Genomic DNA, 25,865 nt, shown 5'->3' on the forward strand with positions numbered 1-25,865 from the left:
CTCACCTGAGGACATTTTTCCATTTTTTGTTCAGATAGAGTGGGAGGGAGAGAGAGGAAGAGAGAGAGAGAGAGAAGCATCCATGTGAAAGGGACACATTGAGTGGCTGCCTCCCGCACGACCCAGTCAGGGCCGGGGACAAACTGTAACCGAGGTATGTACCCTTAGCGGGAACAGAGCCTGGGTCTCTCTGGACTGCAGGCCAATGCTCTAACTGCTGAGCAAAACCAGCCAGGGCCTTACGGAGTTTTTAAAAGGCTGCTCACACTATGCCTAGGGAAGAAATAACAGAAATTAAGAATTCTTAAGGTGTTGTGTGTCTTACGTTTAATGATTGGATTTATTTTTGGTACGTGCCCCTAGCGGGAACTGAACCCGGGACTCTGGTCCGCAGGCCGATGCTCCAACCACTGAGCCAAACCATCCAGGGCACCTTTATTGATTTTAGAGAGAGGGAGAGAGAGAGATAGAAACACTGATGAGAGAGAACATTGATTGGCCGCCTCCTGCATACCCCCACTGGGGCTCGTGCCCATAACCTGGGCATGTGTTCTGACTGGAAATTGAACCAGCGACCTCTTGGTGCATGGGTGGACAGACCCTCAACCACTGAGCCACACTGGCTGGACATAGCTTATTTTGTGGAGGTGTTCTTAATAGTTGGTAAGAATATCAAATGAAAATAATAAATGTAGTCTAAAGGCCATAGAAAGCTTTTTGAATAGGTAGAATAAAAAATGAAAAAAAATTGAGACTATATTGACATTTTAGTGAACATAGTGGATGATGATTTCTCTCCCCTTCACAAGAAAAACCTGTTTTCTGAACCATGATGTTATGGTTCTATTAACCTTGTTCTATGGGTATGCCAAAGTGAATGTCTTTGTATGATGCCATATTTGCAAGTTGTGCTGCCATTGAAAAATATGTTGTGTTTTTAACCACTAAAAGTTTAAGTGATCCTTTATAAGACATAATAGGAGCTAGGATATTATTTTAATGACTTTCGTCTTCTAAAGTATTCACGTGGTTTTTTTTTTTTTTTTTTTCAGGTTACTTCTGTTCCTATTTCCTTATCTAGAAAATCTTTAACAGCTTTAACCCCTTGGTTGTAAGTTATCTAACAGTAATTAAATGCTCTGCCAACTGCACTGACTCGCCTAAATTCAGATCTCTGGTATGTCAGATTTGTTCTACTGTGGGGTTGGGGCTTTCCTGGCAACATAGACTTCCTGAAAATAGTGTCGGAGAGCCTCTGCATTTTAGAACTTTGTTTTACACTTGAGAGTGGAAACCTAGGGAAGGCAGCCATCATCTCTAGGGTGTGCAGGCTATAGTGGCTCTTGAACCCCAGGCTCTTAGCTCTGCATTCAGTTTCCCCGTCACTCCTGAGAATTGTTCCAAGAACTTTCCTCATCCTCCTGTCGAGTGTGCCATTGCACTCCCACCCATCCCAGGCCTTACTGCAAAAGGATTTCTTTTTCCTTGGCACATGTACCGCTTCAGATACCCGTTAATGAACAAACTTTGACACATTTTTATAGAGACAGATATGTGTCCTATTTTCAATAATGTTATGATGTTGGTGTTTAATTAGATTGGGAGGGTGATGTTCATTTCCAGAAATAAAAGGAGGTATTGATTTGAAAAACAAGATGAATAAAGGCAGGAAAGAAAAAAATTCTAGTACTAATGACAAAATTTCAAGAAATTCATAGGCTGAGAATACCCTTTTGATTGTAATTATCAGTCACTGTCACTCTCCCTCCCTTAACACTAACACTCCCTCTTCCCCACCCTGCCATTTTTCAAACAGTGGTGTAATTGTCTTGTTGCAGAGGTGGATACTTTTATTTAGTCAGAAGACTGGAGCTGTGGGTGTTTGTTTACAGTCTAAGATGTTTTTTAGGATCTGCTTTCCTTGTTCCCTCAGGGCTGAACTTTGAAAAGGTCTAATCTAGTGTGGTTAAGCCAGGTCTGAATATATCCTTTATTCTACTTTTGGCATTGCTATCAATTTATCATAAGATTCTCTTTTATACATTTCTATTAGCCAAAGAATTCGCCGTGGGAAAATCTGGTTCATTCACATATACCTTTCTATTAATTAGGATGTGTGAACATTTTCCTATATTTACCATTTTATTCATGGAATGTTTATTGAGAGGATATATGCTATATACTTTGTGAGGCACTGGAATGCAAAGTTGAAGAAGGCTCATGGCTCATGGCTTTAAGGAACTTTGAGACAAACATAATTCAGATGCTGTTGTGTGTAAGTGCAAATGATTGAGCTTATCCAGAGCATTGTGGGAGCACAGAATGGAGCAGTGGTTCTCAAAGTATGGTCTGGGGATTCTTGGAGGTCTCAGAGCTCTTTGTCAGATCTATAAGGTCAAGACTATTTTCTTTTCATTTTTTAAATCCTTACCTGAGAAAAAAAATATATCTATATGTATGTATACATATGTACGTATGTATATATGTATGTATGTATATATATGTACATATATATATATATTTCCCCCCTTCAGATAGAGTGGGAGGGAGAAACATCAGAGTGAGAGAGAGACATTGATTGGTTGCCACCCGCACAAGCCCCAACCAAGGTACATACCCTTGGCTGGAATCGAACCCGGGACCCTTTGGGCCACGGGCTGATGCTCTAACTGCTGAGCCAAACCAGCCAGGGCTCTTTTTAAAACATACTTTTTCTTTATTTATTTTTAGGGAGAGAAGAAGGGAGAGGGAGAGAGATAGAAACATCAATGAGAGAGAACATCTATTGGCTGCCTCCTGCATGCCCCCCACTGGGGATTGGGCCCACAACATGGGCATATGTCCTGACCAGGAATTGAACTGGCAACCTCTTGATGCTCAACCACTGAACCAGACTGACCGGGCGGTCAAGACTATTTTCATAACATAAGATATTATTTGCTCTTATTTGCTTGTAAATATATGATGGAGTTTTCCAGAGGCAATATATAATGTGATCATCGCAATAGACTGAAGGTGAAAGCAGAGATGAGAATTAGTTGTCTTCTATTAAGCGTGACATTAAGGAGATTTTTAGAAATGTAAAATAGTATCACTCTTCTCAGTAAAGGTTTTTTTTTTTGGTATGTGCCCCTAGCGGGAACTGAACCTGGGACTCTCTGGTCTGCAGGCCGACGCTCCAGCTGCTGAGCCAAACCGGCCAGGGCAAGGTTTTGTTTTGAAAAATGTTTTTTAAAACCAATATATGCTTAAAAATAAAATGTTTAAATATTTAAATGAGCTTATTTTTACATGAATAAATATTTTAAAATAGTTTTAATTTCAAATTTAATAAATATTAATATATATAACCTAGATAAGAGCTATTGAGTCTGCATTAATTTTTAAGAGTGTAAAGGTATCCTGAAACCAAAAAGTTTGAAAATCACTGGAAGAGAAATGTCCAAACTAGTGCTCAGGAGAGAAGTGGTCAAGGAAGTATTCATGTATGAGATGATACCAGGGCTTAATCACAGGTATTTAAATAACTACCAGCTGGAATGTCAAGTGGGAGGGAGTTTCAGAAGATAGGTAGGAAGAGGTGAATCACAGAAGGCCTCTTATGCCAGACTGAGAAGTTTGTTTCAGTTCCTGTAGTCGGAAATAATTGTTAAATTGCCGAGGGAGGAACGCACAAGGCCAAAGTGAGGCAGGAACAGAATTTTATTCAGGGCATCTGTAAAGCGGAGGGGCCGAGCCCAAAGTGGAGTCAGCCTTGACTGGCCTGGGCTTGCTGCTTCCGAGGCGCTTTGGGCGGGCTTTTTTTTGGTGGACACTTCCGAGTCCAAAGTGGCGTCAGCCATGACTGGCCTGGGCTTGCTGCTTCCGAGGCACTTTGGGCGGGCTTTTTTTTGGTGGACACTTCCGAGTCCAAAGTGGCGTCAGCCATGACTGGCCTGGGCTTGCTGCTTCCGAGGCGCTTTGGGCGGGCTTTTTTTTGGTGGACACTTCCGTGTACGCACCGGAACAAAGACCAGGCGAACAACATGGCGGTCGCGCCACGAAACTGCTGGTGAAACTGCGGGCGAAACTGCGGGCGAAACTGCGGGCAGCACGTTCCGGTACCAGGGGGGTGGGTGGGCCGTGCCTACAGAGGCACTCCTATGGCAGGGTGCTCTCTGGCCTAACAATAATGAGTTTCTAAAAGGTGTTAATTTCTACCCTTAGAAGTGCTATAGGAAGCTATTTTACTACATACGCATTTTTATATATAAAGAGGTTAGAAGATTGTATTTTTGATTTTGTGTGATTTGTGAAATTGCCGATCAGCATTTTGTATATCAAAGAGTATTCTATACACTACTATTTTAGCATTGGAAACATGAGTAATCTGTGACTTAAAGTCCTCATTCTACCTAAATGAAGTTACTGTTTTTCCTGTAAAATGTAGATTTCGAGTAACGATTTGTCAGCGATTCCAAATTCTTGTAAATTGTTTTTAATGTGCTGGTATGGTTATAAGCGAATATCAACAGAGACCTTCTGAACCTTGCGGTTAAGTTGATAGTAAATGCGGATCCTAATATTCAACTACAGAGCCGGGCCCTGGCCGGTTTAGCTCAGCGGTTAGAGCGTTGGCCTGTGGACCAGAGAGTCCCCGGTTCGGTTTCCGCGAAGGGCACATACCTTGGTTATAGTTGTCCCCGCCCCAGTTGGGGTCCTGTGGGTGGCAACTAGTCGATGTCTCTCTCTCACATTGATGTTTCTCTCTCTTTCCCCCTCTCCCTCCTGCTCTATCTGAAGATAAATGCAAAAATGTCCTGGGGCGAGGATTAAAAAAAATTAAAAAACAAAAAACAAATGTAGAGCCAGTGAGAAAATATTAGTAAAGCATGTATCAAATAAGCCATACACACACACACACACACACACATACACATACATATATAAAAAACATTTACAAGTTAATAAAAATTTAAATAACCTAACTTAAAAATTGACAGTGTGTTTAAATAAACATTTTCCAAGGAAGACATACAAATGGCTAATCATATGACCAATTGCTCAGCATCATTTATTAGTCATTAGGGAAATGCAAATCAAAACCATAATGAGATACTACTTCATACCACTAGGATGGCTATAAACAAAAGATGGACACTAAGAAGTGTTGCGTCTGGAGTTGCAAACCTCATATATTGCTAGGTAGATTGGAAAATAGCATAGCCACTTTGGAAAAGCAGTTTGTCAGTTCCTCAAAAAAATAAATGTTGAGTTACCATATGACACAACAATTACACTCCTGGGTATATACCCAAGAAAATTAAAAAACATTTTTTTTTCCTTTATTGATTATAGAGAGAGAGGAAGGGAGAAAGAGAGAGAGAGAAATAGAAACATCGATGAGAGAGAACATCAATTGGCTGCCTCCTGCTTGTCCTGCCCTGGGGATTTGGCCCACAACCTGGGCATGTGCCCTGTCCAGGAATGGAACTGGCGACCTCTTGCTGCATGGATTGACGCTGACCAATGAGCCACTCTTGGGTATGGCCAGGCTATACCCAAGAGAATTGAAACACATGTCCGTACAAAAAAACAAAAAAACTTTACATGAATGTTCAAAGCAGCATTTTCTATAATAGCCAAAAAATGAAAACAACACAAATGTCCATCAACTGTTGAATGGATAAATAAAACGCAGTTTATCCATACAATGGAATGATATTCAGCCTTAAAAATGAATGCAATTCTGCCTGGCCGGTGTGGCTCAGTGGTTGAGTGTTGACCCATCCACCAAGAGGTCACCAGTTCGATTCCTGGTCAGGGCACATGCCCAGGTTGCAGGCCAAATCCCCAGTGGGGGGCGTGAAGGAGGTGGCCGGTCAGTGTTCTCTCTCATCCATGTTTCTATCTGTCTCTTCTCCCTTCCTCTCTCTCTCTAAAAAAAAGATATGCAAGGGTGAACTTTGAAAATATTATGCTAAATGAGAGACTAGTCACAAAAGATGATGTATTATATGATTCCATTTATATAAAATATCCAGAATAGACAATTCTATGGAGAATTATTTGAAATAATTTTTTTTTTTTTTTTTTTATCCTCACCCGAGGATATTTTTCCATTTTTTATACAGATAGAGTGGGAGGGAGAGAGAGGAAGGAGAGAGAGAGAGAAACATCGACGTGAAGGGACACATCGAGTGGCTGCCACCCGCACGACCAACCAGGGCCGGGGACAAACTGCAACCGAAGTACGTGCCCTTAGCGGGAACCGAACCCGGGTCTCTCCGGACCGCAGGCCGACGCTCTAACCGCTGAGCCAAACTGGCCAGGGCTATTTGAAATAATTTTACACTTATAAAAAAGTTTAAGAAAAGTTAAAGGTGCATGGATTAAAAGCTATCCTCAAGACTTACCCTTTTTTCCCAGTGGAAAAAGAAATGTAAATGATAATTGTAAGTACTAATAAGTATTATGAAGGTAATAAAGTGGTAGAGAATATTGATATAAGAACTTTCAAGCCTTTAGAGAATTAAAAAAAAAAAAATTCTCTGTATCGTTCCAATTTTTAGTATATGTGCTACTGAAGGGAGTACTTTAGAGAATTTTTATAAAAACTTGTTTGTGCCAAACAGAATACTCATGGAAGCAAGCAGGATTTCAACAGACCGAGAAAACTGCTTTGAATGACAGTCTGCAGCTTCTTGTATGCATTTGAAATTAAGGAGGCAAAGTAAGGAAGATTACATGAAGGTGGAAGAAAGCAAGGCGGAGATTGAATTACAAAATAGTTAACAAGATTATGTGCTCTCTGTTTTTTAAAATTTATATTTATTGTTGAAAGTATAGATGTCCACTTACACAGTAGAATACTGCGCAGCTGTGAAAAAGAAGGATCTCTTACCCTTTATGACAGGATGGGTGGACCTGGAGAGTATTATATTAAGTGGTATAAGCCAGTCAGGGAAAGTATCACATGATCTCACTTATATGTGGAACAAGATTATGTGTTCTCTTGAGGATGGCTTCTAAGGTGTCTGAAAGGAGACATTTAGAAGTTGTGTTAACTTAGATGCACAGAAACAATGGATAGGGCTTACATAAAGCAAAGATAAACCTTTTACTAAAGAAGTTATATGCCAGGGGCATGACTATCTACCTTGACCTGCCCAATTAGGAATTTATAAGTAGAACACTCTGATGTTACTTTCTGTAGAACCCCTCTTTTGTCCATAGAACCTCTTTTTGTCTGTAAGAATGACCTAGGTTATTATCTTAACTGTGGTGATACAGAAAACCTTAAAAGAGGTAACTTTTGAGTTGATACATGAATGCTAGAAGATAGTCAATGACCTGGGGCAGAACTTTCCAAGAGGAAAGAACAGCAAGCACAAAAGCCCTAAGGTAGGAACAAAAGTATGTGAGGAACCCAGTATGGCTAGTGAGTGGTGAATGAGGAAGAGAGTGGAAGATGAGGTCAGAGGTGGTAGACAGATAACAAATCATATAGGGTCTTTGTAGATTATAGTTGCAAATCAGGTAGGGTTACAATGGAAAGCTTTTGGAAGGTTTTAAGCAAGAGTATGTATCTTTGTCATTTTGAGATATTGCCAAATTGCCCTTGTGTTTAGACCCAGTCACTCCCACTAATAATGAGAGATAGTGTATATTTCTCTCCTCACCCCTTAGCTTTGAGATTTAATTGACATATAACATTGTATAAGTTTAAAGTATACAATGCAATGATTTGATACATGTATCTATTGCAAAATATTTACCACAGTAAGGTTAACACATCCTTCACATTATTCACATAGTTATCTTGTTGGTGGTGGTGGATAAATAATGCATATTTCTTCACAGCCTGGCCAACAAAGTAACTTGGCAAATAGGGATTTTTGCCAAATGGATAGGTTGAAATATGGTGTCTCACTGTAGTTTTTTTTTTTTTTTTTTTTAAAATACTCACCTGAGGACATTTTTTCTGTTCAGATAGAGTGGGAGGGAGAGAGAGGAAGGAGAGAGAGAAACATTGACGTGTAAGGGACACATCGAGTGGCTGCCACCCGCACAACCCAACCAGGGCTGGGGACAAATTGCAACCGAGGTACGTGCCCTTAGTGGGAACCGAACCCGGGTCTCTCTGGACCACAGGCCGACGCTCTAACCGCTGAGCCAAACTGGCCAGGGCTCTTGCTGTAGTTTTAATTTGCATTTTTCTAATGAGTGAGGGTAAGAGTCTATGCATATTTTAAATCTTTTCTATGAATTTTTATGGGGTTTTCAAGCAGATATGATGTTATCTTTATATATTTTTTTAATTAATATGTACAGCAGAGTACATAAATCTTAAGTAAGGGTGTAGTGAGAAGGATTTTCATCAGCCTCAATACTCATTGTGGGTGTTTTGGTGTTTTTTACCAGAATATCTCAACAAAGATTTCAGACCAAAGCCAGGATATTTATTCTTACCTCAAATGGTCCTTGTATGGTTTGTGTATTGAAATATTAATGAGTTGTAGTTGTCTTATTAGGCCATCAGGAAAAAGAATCCAGTTCACATGTGTAGACAGTGACCTGTAGATACCTGCTGCCTGCCTGACTGATAGTGACGATAAGATGCATTTCTTTATCAGAGGTGTTAAAATGTAGAAAAAACTTCAAGTTAAAATCGATGTAATATGTTAGGTAATACCAGAGTCTTTCCTAAGGGGTTATATTAGTTTATACTGTCACCAGGAAAAGAAAATGTTTTGGTTGTTCCACATTCTCACAAGCAATTGATACTGAGTCCTTTGATCAATCTGGCAGATGTGAAATAGTGGTTCACTGTGATTTTTGTTTTCCTTTTAACTTTTTTCAATGGAATATATATAATACATGTAATGAAAGGCAAAAAGTCATCAATGTATAACATCATGACTTATCACAAACTAAACAGACCCATGTAACCACCACCAAGAAGTAGAACATTGCTAGGAGTACAGAAACTTTCCATATAGGTTAAACCCCCACTCTCCACCTTATCACTACTGCTTACTTCTTTCCCAAAGGCAATCACTGCTGTGACAGTTAATACCATAGATTAGTTTTGCCCATTTTTTTCCTTCTTCTACCCTGTGCTCAGGAGGAGGAAGGCACTTGGCACAAAATATGATTCCGGTTCAGGGGCAGGAGCCCAGTGTGCTGTCCCTCAGGGCTTCATCATCATCTGCTTAGCTTAGTGTCCCTGTGTGATCAACTTCTCTTTGACCTCTGCTATTAACTACCTCCCCAGTGGCCTGTGAGCTCCTTGTGGGTGGAGGGTCCCACCTCATGTTATCTGAAGTGAGGGGCCCCACAGAGGAGAAAGAGAACACTCTTTGTAGAGGGCTGCTGATGAGGAAGAGAAGTGGGGGTGGGGTTCGTCAGGGCAGCAGCAGAGATAGCTGGTGCCAGGTGCCAGTTTCTACCTGGGGTGGTGCAGCCTGAGCCTTGGGTTGCCCCAAATGTCTGTCTTCCTAGACTCCCCCCACCCCCCCGCCTGGGCTCCTGAGCTCAATGAGAAGATTCTTTCTTTTCTTTCTCCATCTCCCTGTGCAAAATGCTCCAGAGCTGGGCTCACATGCTTAGTCTCCATTTGAACCCAGCACCTCATTCCAGTTCTGCCCATTTTTTTGAACATCATCATGGAATCATATAGTAGGGGTGCCTTCATTTCTATCTTTTATTCAACAATATGCTTGTGAGATTTATCTGTTCTGTGTAGTGAGTTGCAACACAGAGCTATATTCTTATGATGTGTAAGAGCGGTTCCCATTATTTGTGTGTGTTTGGGGCACACTTTTTTTTTCTGAGAGATTTAGACATTATTTTTTTTTTTACCGAAACATCTTTTTGTAATTTCATATGCTCACATTTAAATTGATTTTAAAATATGTCTATAGCCCTGGCCAGTTTGGCTCAGTAGTTGAGAGAGTTGGCCCATGGACTGAAGGGTCTCAGGTTTGATTCCCGGGCAAGGGCAGGTACCTGGGTTGCAGGTTTGATCCTCAGCCCTGGTCAGGGTGGTTTGGGAGGCAACCATTTGATGTGTCTCTCTCACATCAGTGTTTCTCCCTCCATGCCTTCCTCCTACTCTATCTAAAAATCAATGGAGCCCTGGCCGGTTTGGCTCAGTGGTTGGAGCATCGGCCTATGGACCAGAGAGTCCTGGGTTCGGTTCTCACTAGGGGCATGTACCAAAAAAAAAAAAAAAAAAAATCAATGGAAAAATATTCTCAGGTGAGGATTAACAACAACAATAAAAAATTAAAAATATGTTTATGGTGTTCAAATCTTATCTTGGGATTATTTATATTTGTATTGTATAATAGATTTCTATGGTTCAAAAATAAAAGGTATAAAAAGATCAACCCACCCCTATTCCTAACTATCCAAACCATATTCTCCCCAAACCCTTAACTAACATCTCACTCAGCCCAGGAAACTAGTATTACTAGTTTTCAGTGTAATCTTTCACTGTCTCTTATACAAATAGGCAAATAGTAATACAGATTTTTCTTTTTAAATTTTTTTTTCTTTATTGATTTTACAGAGAAAGGAAGGGGGAGGGAGAGAGAGAGAGAAACATCAATGAGAGAGAACATCAACTGGCTGCCTTCCTGCATGTCCCCCACTGGGCATTTGGCCTACAACCTGGGCATGTGCCCTGACTGGGAATCGAACCAGCGACTTCTTGGTGCATGGGTCGATGCTCAACCACTGAGCCACACCGGCCAGGCAATACAGATTTTTTTTTTTACATCTTTATTCCTTTGCCAAAAATACATCATAGCAACTATACTATACTTTATTATTATTTTTGCTTAACATCTTGCATATTTAAAAGCATTTTTTCTTTATTGATTTGAGAGAGAGAGGAAGAGAGAGGGGGGAAGAGAGACAGAGAAACATCGATGTAAGAGAGACACATTGACTGGTTGCAACCCACACAACCCCAACCGGGGCAGGAGACAAACTGCAACCAAGGTACGTGCCCTTAGTGGGAACCAAACCCGGGTCTCTCTGGACCGCAGGCCGATGCACTAATCACTGAGCAAAACCAGCCAGGGCAATGCTTTAAGGTTCTTCATTCATTTTCATTGCTATATAGTATTTCATTGTGATACTTTATAGTAATTTTTCCATTCTGACTTCAATTTACAGTTTTGGGCTATACTCAATAATGCTGCTGTGAACATCTAGTGCATATTTTTTGTTTAAATGTGTACACATTTAACGAACAATTGTTGCCCTGGCCGGTTTTGCTCAGTGGTTAGAGCTGCCTGTGGACCAGCGAGTCCTGGGTTTGGTTCCTGCTAAGAGCACGTACCTCGGTTGCAGTTTGTCCCTGGCCCCTGTTGGGGTCGTGTGGGTGGCAACCACTCGATGTGTCTCTCTCACATCGATGTTTCTCTCTCACTCTCCCTCCTGCTCTATCTGATGATAAATGCAAATAATAATAATAAAATAAAAAACAAAAACAAGTGTTAGTGAGGATGTGGAGTAAAAGGAACCCTGATGAACTGTTGGTGAGATTGTAAATTGGTGCAGCCACTATGGAAAACACTATGGAGATTACTAAAAAAAGTTAAAAATAGAACTATCTTATGACCCAGCACTTCCATTTCTGGGTACTTATCTAAAGAAACCCAAAACACTAATTCAGAAAGATATATACATCCCTATGTTCATTGCAGCATTATTTACAATAGCCAGTATATGGAAGCTGCCTCTCTTGGCCTGCTGGGATTCGTGCAACACAATGAAACTACAAGCACAGGCTGCTTGGAGTGAGGGGGAGCTTTGCAAGGTAGCAAATGCTCCAGATCTCAACGCAGTCCCATTTATTTGCAGATTGGTACCCCCCAGGTCACAAGGGGATTTAAGTAAATTGTTTCCTTGAGATGGCATTACTGCGTACACCCTAGCTTTGTCTATTGCTTTTTATGGGAAGAGACCTTGAAGCCAAAAGATAACCTTTATTCACATGCAAATGAAGCACCCAATACACATGGGTGGGCCAGGTTTCCCCTGGGCTAGGATTCCAAGAATGCATTAACACAAGGTTAAAAAATGTCCATCTTCCAATCCCCCAACCCTACAGAAGCAACCTGAGTGCCCATCAATAGATGATTTAAAGATGATGCACATGTAGACAAGGGAGTATTACTTGGCCATAAAAAAGATGGATGGATCTAGAGGGTATTATGCTAAGTGAGACAAGTCAGAGAAAGACAGGTACCATATGTGGAATCTAAAGAACAGTATAAATGAACAAACAAAACAGAAACAAACTCATAGATACAGAGAACAAATTCATGATTGAAGAGAGGAGGATAGTTGGGGGATTGGATTAAAAAAGGTGAAAGGAGTAAGAAGTACAATTGATAGTTACAAAATAGTCACGAGGATGTAAAGTACAGCGTGGTGAATATAGTAAATAATATTGTAATAAGTCAGTATGGTGCCAGGTGGGTACTAAATTTACTGGGGTGATCACTTCTTAAATTTCTAAACACTATGCTGTACATGTGGAACTAATATAAAAATATTATATCAAGGGTAGAATTCCTGCATCATAAGATATGTGAATTTTTATTTCTCCACATCCTCAGCAAGCCTGGGTATTGTTAGTTTCTTTAATTTTCACCTGTTCTGGTGGGTACACAGTGGTATTATTGTGATTTTAATATTAATTTTCTGGACTACTAATGAGATTGCCATTTTCCCCTATGATAATTGACTATATTGGCTATATTTAATTAAAAAAAAAAAAACTAAAAAAAAAAAGGCAGAGCCCAGCTGGTATGGCTCAGTGGTTGAGGGTCGACCCATGCACCAAGAGGTCACTGGTTTGATTCCCAGTCAAGGGACATTCTCAAATTGTGGGCCAAATCCCTAGTGGGGGCATGCAGGAGGCGGCCAGTTGATGCTCTCTCTCATTGATATTTCCTTTTTGTTTTTTTTTGGGTACATGCCCCTAGCAGAAACCGAACCCAGGACTCTCTGGTCTGCAGGCCGCCGCTCCAACCGTTGAGCCAAGCCAGCCAGGGGGACTCTGAGTTTAGTAGGAAGGAGAGAGATGAGCACCTCTACAATGAAATGATTTTGTAATTTAGATGGCTTGGCTTGCTTATTTGTAGGTGAAGTATGGGAAATTGAAATGGTGGTTAACTTAAATAGACTAGTTTAGCCAGCTCTTGATTTGTAATGTAAACTGCATGATTGAGGGCATAGTATTTTTTTTGTTGTTGTTTGTTTGTTTTTGTAGGAAAGTACTTTTAGTTGAACAGGGACCAGAGATGGAACTTGTGCAGGAGTTTGGTTTGGTCATAGGAGCTTTTGAAATTCCCTGGCCCGGCCAGTGTGGCTCAGTGGCTGAGTGTCAACCATGCACCAAGAGGTTGCCGGTTCCATTCTCGGTCAGCGCACATGTCCAGTTTGTGGGCCCAATCCCTAGTGGGGGCATGCAGGAGGCGGCCAGTCGATATTCTCTCTCATCGACGTTTCTATCTTTCCCTCTTCTTTCCTCTCTCTCTAAAATCAATAAAGAAAAAAGTTATCTCCCTGCCCCTGTCCTTTTAAAGTTTAATGGATGTTTATTGTTTGTCTACAGCTTTTTCCTTGTAGTAAATTCTGTTTCCTTTTTTTTTTTCCACAATGAAATTGTATCAGTGGATCTTCATGTGTAAGGTCATTAATAATATTGTTTATACCTAAAGCATTATGTGGAACTTTAAGAATACATTTTTTTGAATGTTGTGTTGAAATCAGAGTAATTTTGTTGACTGTCCAAGAATAGTAAGCAATATACTTACATTTATTATTAGCTGATATTGTGTCAACCCCCCCCCCCCTTAAATAGATGTTATTTTATAGATCACTTTTAGGTTTACAGCAAAACTGAGCAGGAAGTACAAGGAGTTCCCATATACCCCTTGCCCCCATAGACAGCCTACTGCACTGTCAACATCCTGCATCAGCAAACTGGTTAATTTTGAGTTTACTGATTCCCTTACTTTTGGGAAACTAAGCAGTTTGATGTAGTTTTGAAATAATTCTAAAATTTGTTTTGTAACATTTCTCTCACTTTAAAAAGTATTATCTTGTTTCAAAAACAAAGCAACCAAGACTAGAATTAAATTACTTGCTTCCCAGCTGAATTTTCTTTTGAAGGTACAAAATGAAAAAGATTTTCCACCTTAATAACAACAATTATACTCTCCTTTGATTCCTACCAATTTTATGAAATTTGAAGATTTTTCAGCCTTTTCTCCCTTTTTAAAAATGTAAACTTTTCTAACCAAATGCTTGCACTTTATTAAAATTTCTCACTTGTAGTACTACTGACAAATGTAAATAATTCCAAACTTGATACGTAGTACAGACTCCAATCCAATTTGAGTGAGCTTGCCCAGAAATGAATTAAATGATTAGGATGCAGCTATCATAAAGGTTATAAAGTCTTATAAAATGTTAGTAGTGAAGAATGGGACATACAGCTGGGAGGAGAGTGCTCTGAGTGCACTGATTCTTGGAAACCCATGGTTTAGAGCTCAAATTTAAAGACAAAGCCGTAAAAGTTTATGAAGACTATAATATGATTTTCTCAACAAGACAGAAAAGTTAACTAAAAAATAATGGAACTTTTGATCACATTAAAATTAATGTTCATCTAAAGACACCATAACACGATGCAAAGATAAACCACAAACTTGGGGAAAAAAATACTATATATAATAGAGAATTAGCGTCTTGAATAGGGCTGTACAGCCTGTGCAGTCACACAGAACCCCATGCTTATTTTAACCCTTAGTTGTCACTGTTGAAATTATTAATTTTTTTTTTTTTTGATATAGTGGAAGGGCGGGGTGAGGGGGGAGAGAGAGAGAGAGAAACATCGATGTGACAGAGACACATCAATTCGTTGCCTCCTGCACGACCCCAACCAGGGCCTATGATTGAACTTGCAACCCAAGTACGTGCACTTGATTGGAATCAAACTGGAGACCCTTCAGTCTTTGTACCAACATTCTAACCACTGAACAAAACTGGCCAGGGCTCTCTTGAAATTCTTAATTTTTGAATAAGTGGCCCTGCTTTTATTTTTATTTTTATTTATTTATTTATTTTTGTTACAGATGTTTCTCCTTTTCCTCCCACCGATCCCCCCCCACCCTGTCCCCAGCTTTGTTGTCCATGTCCATTGTTCATGCATACATGCATATAAGTTCTGTGGTTTATCTCTACCCCCCTACCCCTTCTCCTGGGGATTGTCAGTCTGTACCCCACTTCCACGTCTCTGGGACTACCCTATTCCTCAGACTGTTATGTTCATTATATTCCACAAATAAGTGAGATCATATGATCTTTCTCTGTTTGGCTTGTTTCGCTTAGGATAATACTTTCCAGGTCCCTCCATGTCATCTCAAAAGATAGGAGATCTTTCTTTCTTATAGATGCATAGTACTCCATTGTGTATATGTACCACAGCTTTTTTATCTATTCGTCTACTGATGGATATTTGAGCTGTTTCCAGATTCTAGCTATTATAAATAGTGCTTCTATGAACATGGGGGTACATAAATTCTTTCTGCTTGGTGTTTCAGGTTTCTTAGGGTATATTCCTAGAAGTGGGATCACTGGGTCAAGTGGAAGTTCAATTTTTAATTTTTTAAGGTAACACAATATTGTTTTCCATAGTGGCTGCACAGTCTGCATTCCCACCACTCCTTTTCTCCACACCCTCGCCAACACTTGTTGTTTGATGATTTGTTGATGGTGGCCATTCTGACAGGTGTGAGGTGATACCTCATTGTTGTTTAAATTTGCATCTCTCTGATGATTAGTGATGTTGAGGATTTCTTCATATGTCTCTTAGCTATTTGTATGTCCTGTTTGGAGAGGTGTCTATTTAGTTCCTCTGCCCATTTTTTTTTTTTTTTATCCTCACCCGAGGACATTTGTTTTTTTGATATTTTGTTCAGATAGAGTGGGAGGGAGAGAGAGAGAGAAACATCGATGTGAAAGGGACACATCGAGTGGTTGCCACCCACACAACCCAACCAGGGCCGGGGACAAACTGCAACCGAGGTACGCGCCCTTAGTGGGAACCGAACCCGGGTCTCTCGGGACCGCAGGCCGACGCTCTAACCGCTGAGCCAAACCGGCCAGGGCCCTCTGCCCATTTTTTAATTGTGTTCTTTGTCTTCCTTTTGTTGAGTTGTATGAGCCTGCTTTTTAATTTTACGTTGGGCTTTGCAAGTTATTTAGCCAGTCTTGGTCCTGAATATGTAAAGCCTACTAATTAATTAAAAAAAAAAAAAAAGACATCTCAATAATATGGCCAAAATCTGTGAACAAAGGAATGCAGAAAGAGGAATATAGATAATAAAAATGTGAAAAGGTCTTAAATCTAAATAAGCAAATAGAACTGAAATCACAGTGCTATACCACTTTATATGTTCTATAATGCTATCAGTTAAGAAATCTAACTTGACCAAGTGTTTGGAGAGTAGATGTTATCAACTCATCAATTGCTTGTGTGTTGGTAAAGTGATACAATTGGAAGACAAGTGGGCATTTTTGGTAAAGTTGGGAATTTGAATGTTTTATAACTTACCAGTTTCACTTCTAGGTTTAAAGCATCCCCTAAAGCAGTGGTTCTCAACTTTCTTAACGCCACGATCCTTTAATACCATTCCTCATGTTGTGGTGAACCCCAACTATAAAATTATTTTTGTTGCTACTTCATAACTGTAATTTTGCTACTGTTATGAATCGCCATTGGAAATATGTGTTTTCCGATGGTCTTAGGCGACCCCTGTGAAACGGTCGTTTGACCCCCAAATGGGTCACATCCCACAGGTTGAGAACTGCTGCCCTAAAGAAATTCTTGTTTGTATAATAATGGTGATCAAAGCAGAAAACTATAAACCATCTAAATGTTTGTCAACAAAATGATTAAATATATTGTGGCATATTTAGATAATGAAATACTAGAGAGCAATGAAAATGTAATATGAATAAAGCTTAGAGAAATATTGAGTGAAAAAAATTAAAGTCCCTGAAGACTTCATATAGTACACCAATTTATCAAGCTGAAAAAGGGAGCAGGGGACACAAGCAAACAAACTATTATTTAGGGATATATACAAAGTTATTTTTATTTTTTTTCCTCCTTATCGAAACAAAGCCTTGGCTCCAAAAATTAGGTTTCCTCCCCCCAAAATGGGAGAGTATGACAGTTATTATTATTATTTTTTAAATGTTTTAATTGATTTTTTTTTTTAGAGAGAGAGAAACATCTATCAGCTGCCTTCTGCACCACCCCTACTGGGGATCAAGCCCACAACCCAAGCACATGTCCTGACTGGGAATCGAACCCAGACCTTTCAGTCCACGGGTTCACGCTCAATCCTCTGAGCCACACCAGCCGGGAGACAATTATTTTTTAAAAAGTAGTAATAACTTTGATGAACACACAACACAATATACAGATGATGTATTATAGAATTTTAAACTTGAAACCTATATAATTTTATTAACCATTGTCAACCCCATAAATTCAATAAAAATAAAAACATTTAAAGAGTAATAATAAGTACTGTATTCTGGATAATGGTTGGGATGAGAGGAGCATATAGGAAGATCTATTGTTATTTGTGTTCTGTGGGATGGTGATTGCCCGTGTTCATTTTGTGCTTGCTTACAAGCATTTTTCCATGTATTTTGTGAATGTCAAATATTACATTAAAGAAGAAAAGGGAAAAAAAAATGAAATAAGCTGCTGTTGTTAGCCACTTATGATGTAGATAGAAGAATGAATTGAGAATTAGAAAGAACTAGTGTTATAGAAAAAAGATTTCAAGAAAGAGGAGGTGATCTAAATGTGAGCATTTAGTAGTACAGGATGTCCACTTAAGCCCCTTCCAGTTCTAATGTCATAAACATAATAAATTTATTTTTAATTTAGGCCATTTAAGCATTAATGCCTTTTATCATCACCCCCCCCCCTTTTTTTTGTAGTGTATTTTCAAATCTGAAAAAGTCTTCTATGAAAACTTCACATTTAAGAAATAAGGAATGCCATCTATTTTCCTAAAAGACTGAAATGGGGGCTACCATTTCAAGGTAAGTAGTCAATTTTGTATCTTTGATTACTTACATTATTTTTCCAGGAGTTAAATATAGAAGAAAAATGTGAATATTGGTTAGATTCTAATCTCTTAGTTTATCTGGGGTGGGAATAGGGGACATGAGGCCTTGTTTTAAGACAGTTGTACATTTAGAATTGTGTGTATCACAGACTTAACAGAGCTTCATGAAAAGAGAGAGTATGGGGCAGTAGTGTTGAAAACTTTTTAGAGAGGTTAATTAAAAACTAAAGAAGCTGTTTTGAATTTGGCAGTTAGGTCATTGCTGGCTCTAGCAGGGCCCATTTCAGGACAGTGTTTGTGGCCGAAAATAAGCTTGCAGTGGAGTTAAGAATGAGAAGGTGATAAAGTGAATATTTCAGCTCTTAATTCGCTTATTAAACCATTGTGTAGTATGTACTTAGGATGCAGCAATCTTTTAACTAAGCAATAGAGTTATAGTTAGTGTGACCATATATCCTGGTTTAAGGCTTTTGTGGATCAGTTAATGCCCAACTATTTTTTCCAACTTTGAGATATAATTGAGACATAACATTGTGTAATTGCCCAGCTATTCTTAATGCCTGTTTTAACTCTGAAGCCTACTGATGTGGATGATAAGTAACATGGTCCACCCTAGGTATGCTATTAACAAGGTTGGACATTCCCTGCTTGAGGTTATCTTGCCTGCTAGATGGGGCTTTTAGTCCAGCAGGTAGGTTAGGTGCTTAACAAATAGTCATGAAATTAATTGGTTAATTACAGCATTGATAAATTCTGAAGAGGTGAAATAATGGCTACTTGAATGAGTAGTAGGAGTAAAAGTGAGTGATCTGTGAATTCATTATGCAGGGTAGATTTCATAGGCAGATTTGGCAGGGAATATGGAAGAAAGAAGAGAAGTCTCATATAAATTAATCCACCGTTTTGAGTTCCATTGGTGGAAGTCTGATGGTACCGTGAACAGAAAAGTAAGGAACCCATGCGGAAAGATTGGTATTAGAGGTTGAGAGGGTAAGACTGTTACATGATGAATTCTGTTAGACACTTGTATTTTTGAGGTACATGTAGAACTTTGAGAATTATCTCCTTAAATATGGATATGTAAGATTGAAATTTAGGAAAAGATAATTTAGAGCATGAAGATCTAGAATTTGGAGTAAATCACACAGTGTTTAAGCTGTAGGTAGATAACATTTCCAGTATCTTAGCAGAGAACAGAGAAAACAGTAAAGCCCTGAACTTCAAGAAGTACCTGTTGTAAATGAGTGGCTGTTGTTAAAAAGAATCAGTAAAGGAAAAATAGGAAAGGAGTGAAGGAAACTAGAATCATGCAGTGTTTTTCTTTGAAGCACAATGAAGAATTTTAAGGAGAGGCTCTTGAGAGGAATGAGATACTGTAGAAAGATTAAGGATTTTTTTTTATCCTCACCCAAGGACATTTTTTGCATTTATCTTCAGATAGAGCGGGAGGGAGAGAGGGAAGAAAAGAGAGAGACACATCGAGTGGTTGCCATGCACACGACCCCAACCAGGGCCGGGGACAAACCGCAGCCAAGGCATGTGTCCTTAGCGGGAACCGAACCCGGGACTCTGGTCCACAGGGTGATGCTCTAACCACTGAGTCAAACTGGCCAGGGCAAGATTAAGGATTTTAATACCCTAGAAGGGGTCATTAAATTTAATTTTTAAGAGATTATTAAACTGAGAACAAACAGATTGAGTAGAGCAGGATGAGCTGTAAGAGGTTAAATAAATGGTTTTACAAAATATACAGCAAGAAAGAATAAAACAATGCTTTTCAAGGCGTTTGTGCAGGATGTGAGACTGATCATTTTGAGGAGTTTGCCACATAGGAAAAGATATTTAGCATTAGCACTTGGTATATTTCAGGTGAAAGGGAATGATCCATTAGAGTAGTTTAAGCATGTACAGTAGTTTAAAAATTAGAGTGATTAATTGCTCAGAGGAGGGAGATAAGATGTTTGAGATCAAGGACATGGGCAAAGAGCTTAACGTTTGCAGAGGAGTAGCAACCTTTCTGCTTAGAAACCAGACACATGAAAGAGAGGGTGAATCAAGGAATTTTTTGGCAAGGAGAAAGGAAACTAGAATTTTATATCTTACTTTAAAAAAAATTTTTTTTAATTGATTTTAGAGAGAGAGAGAAACATCGATGAGAAAGAAGATCAATTGGCCACCTCCCACATGCCCCCCACTAGGGTTTTGGCCTACCACCTGGGCATGTGCCTTGACTGTGAATTGAACTGGCAACCTCTTGGCGCATGTGTCAACACTCAACCACTGAGCCATACTGGCCAGGCTGTATCTTACTTTTTATTTATTTTTTATCCTCACCCGAGGACTTTTTTTTTTTTCTTCAGATAGAGTGGGAGGGAGAGAGAGAGAGAGAAACATTGACGTGAAAGGGACACATCGAGTGGTCGCCACCCACACGACCCAATCAGGGTCGGGGACAAACTGCAACCGAGGTACGTGCCCTTAATGGGAACCGAACCCGGGTCTCTCCAGACTGCAGGCCAATGCTCTAACCGCTGAGGCAAACCGGCCAGAGCTGTATCTTACCTTTTAAATAAGGTAGGGATTGAGGTTATCTGTTAGGCATATAATAATCAGCGGTGGTGTGCTATCCTGGGAGAAGATAACATTTAGGAAAAACATTGTAATTACCAAACATATATTGAACACTTGTTTGTACCTGCAACTCAGGTATGAGGGTGCCCTTGACCCCGAGATCCTTTGATCCCTGGGCCAACACACTAACCACTGAGCCGAACAAGCCAGGACTATACCAGGCACTCTTATAGACTAGATATATGTTCTTATGGAACCACTCATTGAAATGAATAGAAAAATAACAAATTACAATGTGATCTGAAGAACATTAAACGGGAGTTGATAGAATGACTTGGTGGCTACTTCTGAGTAGGTAACATTAAGGTAAGGCATGAAAGACAAGAATTCAGTCACTTGAAAATCAAGCTAGTGTAAAAAATTTCAAGGTAGAAATGAACTTGATGTGCTTGAGGACTGGAAAGAAGCCCAATGCTCTGTATGAACACCATAGTGGCATGAGGTGAAGTTGAAGTAGGTAGGGCCAGGCCATGCTGTTCTCTATGGCCATGGTTAGGAGTTTAGATTCAAGAAAGCCTTTAAGAAAGGTTTTAAGTAGAAAAGTGTCATGATGTAATACATGTTTTTTTTTGAACAGGTGAGAATGAGCTACTATCTTATGTTATCGAGTACAGATATAAGGAAAGCCTTTTATTAATTCTTTTTTTTTTTATCCTCATCTGAGGACATTTTTGCATTTATCTTCAGATAGAATGGGAGGGTGAGAGGGAGGAAGAGAGAGAGAAACATCAATGTGAGAGAGACACATTGACTGGTTGCCACCCACACAACCCCAACCGGGGCTGGGGACAAACTGCAACCAAGGTATGTACCCTTAGCGGGAATCGAACCCCGGCCTCTCCGGTCCGTGGGCTGACGCTCTAACCGCTGAGCCAAACCAGCCAGGGCATAATACATGTTTTAAAAGATCCCTCTGGCTGTCTTATTGAAGATGGATATAGGAGTAGAAGGGAAGCAAGAAGGTCAGTTAAGAGGCCCTTGGAATTGATCAGGCCAGAGATGATGGTGGAGAAAATATGATCACTGAGATAAAATAGAAAGGATTGCTGAACAACAGTAAAGACTCAGTTTAAGACAGCATGACATGGCAGGCAGTATGAATTTCTTTATTTTTTTTATTAATCCTCACCTGAAGTTATTTTTCCCATTGATTTTTTTTTTTTTTTTTTAGGGAGGGAGGGAGGGAGAAAGAAAGAAGCAAACATCGATGAGAGAGAGACACATTGATTGGTTGCCTCCTGCACACTCCTGACCAGGACTGAGGGTGGAGCCTGCAACCCAGGTACATGCCCTTGATCAGATATTGATGCTTGACCCTTCAGTGGGAGGGCTGATGGTCTAACCGCTGAACCACACGGGCAGGGCCAGGCAGTATGAATTTAGCTAGCGTACGTTTTTAGATGGAAATGAGAAATTGGACAGTGGTGGTTGAAATAACTGTCTATGGGATGCAGGGTTGGTAAAAGGGAATGCATAAAGGCCATGATGGATTTAGTACATACTTATTCAGCATGTAGTAATATACTAAAAACAGTGCTAGCTGGTAGGGTTACAACAATAAACAAAAACAGAGGTCCCTTATTTATGGAATTGATATTCTAATGAGGTAGAGAAGATAAGTAAAAATATATTATGTTGGGTAGTGATGACTACTATTAAGAAAAATAGCCCTGCTGGTGTGGCTCAGTGGTTGAGCATTGACCCATGCACCAAGAGGTTGCTGGTTCGATTCCTGGTCAGGGCACATGCCCAGGTTGTGGGCCCAATCCCCGGTGGGGGGCATGCAGGAGGGGGCCAATTGATGTTCTCTCTCATCGATGTTTCTACCTTTCTCCCTCTCACTTCCTCTTTCTCTAAAATCAATAATGAAAAAAAAAAAAAAAGAAAAATATATTAGGGAAAGGTAGACATTGATGGGGGTGGAGTAGGTTTACTACTATTTTATAAGGTGTGGTTAGGGAACCGCTCTCAGATTAGGTGACATTTGAGCCTTTTGAGCTGACAACTCTCAAAGAAGTAAGGGAGCAGGCCACATAGATATTTGGGTTAGAGGAGGTGGGGCAGCATTTCAGGCTGAAGCAACTTAAATACAAAGGTTCTTAGGCTGGACTGTGATGTGTTCTAGGAGCAGAAAGAGGGTTTTCTAGAACCCTCTGTGAGCCTGGAATGGAATTAGTGAAGGAGGAGGTAGTAGCAGCTGACATTGTAAAGGTAGAGGAGGCTTGAGTCTAGCTGAACACCAGGCCTTAGGGTTTTTTCTGTGATGTGGGAGGAGTGAAAGGCAAGGCTATACCGGCAAGTTTAACTTGTGCCTGGTGTTTGAAGATCTGAGGTGATGATGATAAGAGAAGGGATGTACAATAAAACCAAATTTTACATACACAGGGAGGTAGGAAGGATAGAAAAAGACGAGTTAGGGTCACAGAAGGCTTATAGTTCCTGAGGAATAATTTTATTTGGATTTGTTTTTGTTTTTTAATTGTAAGGTAAGCATAACAAAATTGACCATTTCAGCAATTTAAAAAAACAATCCTTACCCAAGGATATGTTTACTGATTTTAGAGAGAGAGGAACGGGGGCGAGTGGTGGTGGTGGTGGTGGTATAGGTATAGAAATAGGTATAGATGTGAGAGAGAAACACTGATTGGTTGCATCTCTTACGTGCCCCAATCTGAGATAGAACTTGAAGCCTTTTGTTGTACGGGACAATGTACCAACCCAGCTACTCACCTAGGGTGACCATTTTAACAATTTGTAAGAGTACAATTCAGTGACATTAAATATATTCACAATGTTGGGCAACCATGACCACTTTCCATCTTCAGAACTTTTATTTTTTTTATTTATTTTTATTTATTTATTTTTTTGTGGTACGTGCCCCTAGCGGGAACCGAACCTGGGACTCTCTGGTCCGCAGGCCAATGCTCAACCGCTGAGCCAAACTGGCCAGGGCCATCTTCAGAACTTTTTAATCATCCCAAACTGAAACTCTATGTATCCATTAAACAATAACTCCCCATTGCCCTCTCACCTCTGGTTCCAGATATCCACTATTCTATTTTCTGTCTCAATGAATTTGCCTGTATTAGATATCTCATGTAAATAGAATCATACAATATTTATCCTTTTGTGGCTGGTTTATTTTACTTAGCACAATGTCCTCAAGGTTCATTCTGTTGTAACATGTATCACAGTGTTCTTTTTAAGGTGGATAATATTCCATTTTATGTATATACCACATTTTGTTTATCTATTCATCCATAGATAGACATAGAAGTTGTTTCCACCTTTTGGCTATTGTTAATAATACTGCCGTTTATGTGGGTATACAAATACTGTATCTCTTTGAGTCCTTGCTTTTAATTCTTTTGGGTATGTACCCAGAAGTGGAATTACTGGATCATATGGTAATTCTGTGTTTAAATTTTTGAGAAACTGCTGCTCTACTCTTTCACACAGCAGTTGCACTATTTTACATGCCCATCAATAATATACATGGGTTAAAATTTCTCCATATCTTTGCCTGGATTTGGTTTACAGTATACCTTTGCTTTTGGGCAATAGAATGTTTTAAGTGTATTTCTTTAAAAGAATGTTTATCATAGATTGTTTTCTAGTAGTTTTCAAAGTAAGACAAATCCTCATGCTCTACTGTGAGATCAGAACTGGTGAAGAAAGTTGTCTTCTAGTTAAATTTTTGTGAGAAATACAGGAATTAAAATTCTGGGGCTTTATAAAGAATGCATTGCCAGGAACTTGTGATTACTATGTCTGTGTAATTTGGCTGTGAAGTCTAATATACTAAGTACTTCAGTTGGCTCAGGAGAAAGCTATGTGTTTTGATTTCTAGGCAGGAATAACTGATTTCTTAGGATTGGACAAGATGATTAAATGAGCTAGAATGATATTTTTCTCTCTCTCCAAAGAGTACACGTGTTAACATCTGAGACTGGAGATTTTATAAGTAGCTGGAGGAATTTTTATCTTCATGTTGACTGACACATTATGTAACAGGTTGGGAAAGACATTCCTTGTTCAGTTGGATAATAGACCAATAAAAGTTATTAAGGAAAAAATGTTGGTGACATTATATCCCCTGCCGAGAGGTTTTTTGAAACTTTACACCTTGTCTGTAATTGTCATTAAGATTTGGAAATTTTGAAGTAGATCATATTCATTGTTTTCAATATTATTATAATTATTTTTTCTTTGATAAATTCTGTTTTAATTTGAAAAAGTTTGCTTTAGAAGCTTCTTATCATGTTATATGAACACTGTGAATAAACGGAGTAGTTTATACTTACCTTTCAGTTTTTACCAGTTTTTCCTCTTCCAGTTCTTTCTTTCCCCCAGGGATCTTTTTCTTTAATTGCATTAGATGTTTGTGCAGTTAGAAAAAACGTTCATAAAGATTGTATTGTTGAGTGCCTACTGTTTCTGGTCCTTTGATAGATAACATGCTTTTTGCTTTTACTCAGAAAACAACTGTGGTCAGATTGTCATATAGCCTGCCATACACAGTAAGGATATTGTGAAAGAAATTCTGACTATCTGTGTAGCATGACCTTTCAAAATTGTTTTCTTTGCTGCAAGCATCTCACTTAGCCTTTTGACTGCCACATGACAGAGGAAGTAGTATATAAAGGACAACATAAATGACTGCCTTGTTGATCTCAGTACAGTTCTCCAATATAAGAGCATGCCTGAATAGTCACATATGTTATTAAATATTATTATTTTTTTTTTATGTGGAGGATTAACTATTTTTATGTATATTGCAGTATATATTTTAAGAGTAATTTTATGAAATTTATAATATTTAAAATTTAATTAGAAAAACATGTTACTTTGAATAAAGATCTAGATCTTTATTCAAAGTATTAAAGAATTATTAGTGAATGGAGATTATTACATATAGCCATACAAATCCACCATTTTTATGGATAAAAGTTTTAAAGAACTTTGTAGGTGTCTTTCTGCTGTTTCTGAGCAGTCAAGAGAGGCTTCTTTAAAATTGTGAAGTGCCGAGTTGGTGTGGCTCAGTTAGTTGAGCGTCATCCCATGCACCAGGAG

General features: G+C 39.2%; 1 protein-coding gene across 5 annotated transcripts in view; it reads left to right on the forward strand.

The window, feature by feature from the left end:
* The window catches only part of PIK3CB (phosphatidylinositol-4,5-bisphosphate 3-kinase catalytic subunit beta), a 185,367-nt gene that overhangs the window by 28,971 nt on the left and 130,531 nt on the right, over positions 1-25,865 (forward strand). The window contains exons 1-2 of one of the 5 annotated variants that reach the window (XM_036266201.1): positions 1,064-1,177; positions 18,031-18,135. The gene's annotated coding sequence lies outside the window, so the exon portion shown is untranslated. Of the gene's footprint in view, positions 1-1,063; positions 1,178-15,631; positions 15,682-18,030; positions 18,136-25,865 lie in introns of those variants that run through there. The other 4 variants (XM_036266199.1, XM_036266200.1, XM_036266196.1 and 1 more) reach the window with 4 other exon arrangements.

The sequence above is a fragment of the Molossus molossus genome, unplaced genomic scaffold (genome assembly GCF_014108415.1).
Source record: "Molossus molossus isolate mMolMol1 unplaced genomic scaffold, mMolMol1.p scaffold_m16_p_18, whole genome shotgun sequence".
Taxonomy (NCBI): domain Eukaryota; kingdom Metazoa; phylum Chordata; class Mammalia; order Chiroptera; family Molossidae; genus Molossus; species Molossus molossus.